The following is a 6,000-nucleotide window of genomic DNA, read 5'->3' as shown; positions in this document are numbered from 1 at the left end:
ATTTTAGTAATAAGGAGAAAATGAATCAAGAAGAGAGAGCTTTCATGAAGTTTAATAACATATATCAAAACTATAATGATGAGTTGGTATCTCTTCAATTTTATGGTGTCTATCTATAGTTTAGTTGGCTAAGGTATTTATACAATTTCAACAATATTTAAAAATTATTTTTATAATAAATATTAGTCGTTTTATTAAAATTAAAAAAAATTATATCTTTGAATTTTATAATACTTTTTCAGTGTTATTAAAATTGTATAACTACCGTATTCACCATAAACAAAGATATTATCGACTCTACTTTATTTATATATTGTTAAAAACAAGTTAAGAGAGTAATCTAAAAGAGTGGCGCAATGTGGGACCGTTGATCTTGGACGTTGATTCAATAGCGCTGGAGGTGTCTAGAGAGAGGAGAACCTCAAATAGACATCAGAATCCGACAACGATTATGGATGCGTTGGAATCGTAACGACAAGATTAACACGATAGTAATGGTAATGACAAACCAAAGTGTCGAAAAAGAATCAAAAAACGAGAGCAAAGAACACTGTCGGAAGAGAAAAATAAAGTGCTGTGAACGAATTATATATATATATGTTCTAAATTGTGAGCTACCTGTAGTTTTATGATTTTTTTTTGTGGATATTGGGATTCTACGGTTTGCCCTGTACTTGTTTTTCAAGTAGTGGTTGTCTTAGTTAAAGGACAAAATTCTTTTTTAAAATCATGAAAATAGGTTTTTAACCAATAGAAGAAGTATAAATTAATTTTATTTTTTATTAAATAATCATAAAATTCTCTTCTTATTTCGATAGTTTCTTTTTTGGAATATCTAGTAAAATACCAGTTTCTTAATCCTATATTATATTCTACATAAAAATCTTTACTAATCCAATTTTTATCAATATCAAAAGGTTCTTCTTTCATTATAACTCCTAAGATTTGAGAGGTAGTTGGCGAATAATTATTCTCTGTTCCATATAAAGGAGTTGCTATATGTGGTCTATTGTTATTTATTCCTATAACTCCATCGTTTATGAAGGAATTATCTATAGAATGTCTTGGAAAAATTTCTTCTTTATTCTGATAATTTGGTATTCTAAGTGAATGAGACCTATTCATTCTTAGTATAATATGTGGACCTTCTCTAATAATATCCTTAATTTCTGTATTTTCTATTTTTTCCTCTTCTACTATATCTTCTAAAATCCATTCTTTAGGGATATTCCCCATTAGTTCTTCATGTTAAAGCTTTTTAGGTGTTTGAACAAAAGACCTTCGTAAATTAGCATGAATAATAATAGTTTCATCTTTTGATGATTCTCTTTTAGCCCTAAAGTTATAATTTATCCTAGTAATTTTATAATATATCCTATAAATTACTTCAAAAGGGTCATATTTTTCATCAATGATGTCTTTAGGTGTTTTAATATATAACTTGAGAGCTTTAAATGTGTATTCATTTTTAAGACTCACGGAAAAATTTGGATAACAATTAAATGCTATCAGTGAGTCTTTAAATTTTTTAAACCTTGTGTCTCGTAATACCATTAGGATTGGTATGTTAATCCTTAGTCTAAAGTTAGGTTTGGCTGCTACTTGGATAAGTCCTATATGAATAAAATTATAACCTTTTTGTTCATGTTCTTTTAGTTTTTATTCCTCTAGTATGTTTATAATGCGATTATTACTAGTTCCTGGATAACTGTATTCTAGCATGTGTATTTTGTTATCTTTTTGTTCCCAGAAAGCTTGTCTTTTATAAACTTCATTTTTACTTATAAGAGGTACAGACCAGTTATGAAACTTTTCTTCTAATTTTATTACTTGTAATTCTGAAGATGAATTTGAAACTTCTGTATCATTATTCCTTATTATTATTGAATTATTCTTTCCTTTGTTCAATTCAGCTAAAGATCTTAGAATTCCAGCCATTATCTGCTTAAAGATTTGTGCTACGGGACCACCCTAGCTTACCAATGGTTTTATTGCCTTCAAAGATGACTTATCACCAGGTATGCTCACTGGGCTGACCAACGTATAAACGGCTCTCATCGCTGCACTTATCTTTAATAAATTAGGGAATGGAGTTCTATAAAGTCTTTAGTTGTTTAACAAAGTTCAGAATAATAATAAAGGAATGAGGATACGAGTATACTATAACAAAATTTAGAGATTGTAATAAAGTCTAGTATAATGACGTAAAAATTCAATCATCCGTAATTGATTATAAAGGATCTCCTCATCTCTGATAATATAGTTCGTTTCATATGGATAACAGTAAGAACAAAGTTTAATAGATCTTCTCATTATATTATGTTTATATGGTGGTCTCATGAGAAGATAACAGAACCAGGTTTTCACCTGGCTCTGATACCAACTATTATGAGTACCATAAAAATATTATAACTAATGATAAATAGAGTACTAAAAAGTACTATCAATATAATAATAAAATCTAATATATCAATAATGAACTAAATATTAATACTCACTTGATGATGGAGTAATATGAACTTGTATTTTAATTCAGAGGCTTGAACCAAAATACAAAGGATGAAACTTCTAAATACAAAGATCGCAATGAAAGCTTAAAAGTGTTTGTGTCTTAAAAGTATGAGAGGATGTGTGTAGAATTACGGATGCTCCACAACTTCCTCCCCCTCCCTTTTTAGAGCAGGCTAAGCTCTTTATTATTTTACATTTTAACCCTTAGTTTCGCAAATCCGTTTGCTCTTGCTGTGGACTGATTCAGAGGTTTTGTCTTTGGTGCACGAAATTGTGATCTCTAATAATGGCATTCAATTTGGTATGCGCATATACTAACTCATCACTTTCTTCACAACTTCGCACAACTAACCAGCAAGTGCACTGAGTCGTCCAAGTAATAAACCTTACGTGAGTAAGGGTCGATCCCACGGAGATTGTTGGTATGAAGCAAGCTATGGTCATGTTGTAAATCTCAGTTAGGCGGGTTTAAATGATTATAATGGTTTTTGAATAATAATAATAATAAATAAACAGAAAATAAGGTTAGAATTACATATGTAAATCATTGGAGAGAATTTCAAACAAGTGTATGGAGATGCTTTGTCCCTGTTGGATCTCTGCTTTCCTACTGCCTTCCTTCAATCCTTCTTACTCCTTTCCATGGCAAGCTGTATGTAGGGCATCACCGTTGTCAATGGCTACATCCCATCCTCTCAGTGAAAAAGGTCTAAATGATCTATCACGGCACGGCTAATCATCTGTCGATTCTCGATCATGTCAGAATAGAATCCATTGATTCTTTTGCGTCTGTCATCATGCCCAACAATCGGGAGTTTGAAGCTCGTCACAGTCATTCAATCCCTGAATCCTACTCGGAATATCACAGACAAGGTTTAGACTTTCCGGATTCTCATGAATGCCGCCATCAATTCTAGCTTATACCACAGAGATTCTGATTAATGAATCCAAGAGATATGCTCTCGGTCTAAGGTAGAACGGAGGTGGTTGTCAGTCACGCGTTCATAGGTGAGAATGATGATGAGTGTCACGGATCATCACATTCATCATGGTGAAGTGCAACAAATATCTTAGAACAGGAATAAACTGAATTGAATAGAAAATAGTAGTAGTTGCATTGAAACTCGAGGTACAGCAGAGCTCCACACACTTAATCTATGGTGTGTAGAAACTCCACCGTTGAAAATACATAAGTGATGGTCCAGGCATTGCCGAATGGCCAGCCCCCATGAACGTGATCAAAGGATCATAAAGTAATCCAAAAATAATCCAAAGATGTCTAATACAATAGTAAAATGTCCTATTTATACTAGACTAGCTACTAGGGTTTACAAAAATAAGTAATTGATGCAGAAATCCACTTCCGGGGCCCACTTGGTGTGTGCTTGGGCTGAGCTTAAGCTTTACACGTGCAGCAGCTTCTCTTGGAGTTGAACGCCAAGTTGTAACATGTTTTTGGCGTTCAACTCTGGTTCATCACGTGTTTTTGGCGTTTGACTCTAGAATGCAGCATGGAACTGGTGTTGAGCGCCAGTTTGCATTGTCTAATCTCGAATAAAGTATGAACTATTATATATTGCTGAAAAGCTCTGGATGGCTACTTTTCAACCCTATTAAGCGCGCACCATTTGGAGTTCTGTAGCTCCAGAAAATCTATTTCGAGTGCAGGGAGGTTAGAATCCAACAGCATCAGCAGTCCTTTGACAGCCTTTTATCAGAGTTTTGCTCAAGTCCCTCAATTTCAGCCAGAAAATACCTGAAATTATAGAAAAACACACAAACTCATAGTAAAGTCCAAAAATGTGAATTTATCATAAAAACTAATGAAAACATCCCTAAAATTAGCTAGATCCTACTAAAAACTATCTAAAAATAATACCAAAAAGCGTATAAATTATCCGCTCATTACAACACCAAACTTAAGTTGTTGCTTGTCCCCAAGCAACTAAAAATCAAATAGGATAAAAAGAAGAGAACATACTATAAATCTCAGAATATCAATGAATATTAGTTCTAATTAGATGAGCGGGACTTGTAGCTTTTTGCTTCTAAACAGTTTTGGCATCTCACTTTATCCTTTGAAGTTTAGAATGATTGGAATCTATGGGAACTTAGAATTTCAGATAATGTTATTGATTCTCCTAGTTAAGTATGTTGATTCTTGAACACAGCTACTTTTTTGAGTCTTGGTCGTGGCCCTAAGCACTTTGTTTTCCAGTATTACCACCGGATACATAAATGCCACAGACACATAACTGGGTGAACCTTTTTAGATTGTGACTCAGCTTTGCTAAAGTCCCCAGTTAGAGGTGTCCAAAGCTCTTAAGCACATTTTTTTTCTTTGGATCATGACTTTAACCACTCATTCTCAAGCTTTTCACTTGGACCTGCATGCCACAAGCACATGGTTAGGGACATTTTGATTTAGCCGCTTAGGCCTGGATTTTATTTCCTTGGGCCCTCCTATCCATTGATGCTCAAAGCCTTGGATCCTTTTTACCCTTGCCTTTTGGTTTTAAGGGCTATTGGCTTTTTCTGCTTGCTTTTTCTTTTTCTTTCTGTATTTTTTTCGCCACTTTTTTTTTCTCAAGCTTTTGCTATTCACTGCTTTTTCTTGCTTCAAGAATCAAATTCATGATTTTCAGATTATCAATAACATTTTTCTTTATTCATCATTCTTTCAAGAGCCAACAATTTTAACATTCATAAACAACAAGATAAAAAATATGCACTGTTCAAGCATTCGTTCAGAAAACAAAAAGTATTGTCACCGCATCAATATAATTAAAATAAATTCAAGGATAAATTCAAAACTGATGTACTTTTTGTTCTTTTGTATTAAAAACATTTTTCATTTAGGAAAGGTGAAGGATTCATGGAATTATTCATAGCCTTAAGACATAGTTACTACATACTAATGATCATGAAGTAAAGACACAAAACATAAACAAACATATAGCATAAAAACCAAGAAAGAAAAAAATAGAGAAATAAGAACAAGGAATGAGTCCACCTTAGTGATGGTGGTGCCTTCTTGAAGGACCAATGGTGCTTTTTGAGCTCCTCTATGTCTCTTCCTTGCCTCTGTTACTTGATCCCTAGTGATTTTGGTGCTCCTATCCTTAGTTGCTCCCAATAATTGTGTGGAGGAAAATGTATCCCCTAAGGTATCTCAGGGATTTCTTGATGAGGGAATTCCTCATGCTCTTGTTGAGATCCATGAGTGGGCTCTCTTGATATGAAGTTAAATGCTTTACTACTAAGCTATGGACCCTTGAGATGAATCTCTCCATCTCCCATGACTCAGAGGTGGAAGCAATTGCCTTCCCTTTCCTCTTTCTTGAGGTTTCTCTAGCCTTAGGTGCCATCAATGGTTATGGAAAAACAAAAAAGCTATGCTTTTACCACACCAAACTTAGAATGTTTCTCGCCCTCAAGCAAAAAAAGAAAGAATAGAAGAAGAAGAAGATATGGAGGAGAGGGAGAGAT

Source organism: Arachis stenosperma, chromosome 9 (genome assembly GCF_014773155.1).
Source record: "Arachis stenosperma cultivar V10309 chromosome 9, arast.V10309.gnm1.PFL2, whole genome shotgun sequence".
NCBI lineage: Eukaryota > Viridiplantae > Streptophyta > Magnoliopsida > Fabales > Fabaceae > Arachis > Arachis stenosperma.
The sequence above is the reverse complement of the archived record's forward strand: the minus strand, read 5'-3'. Positions refer to the sequence as shown.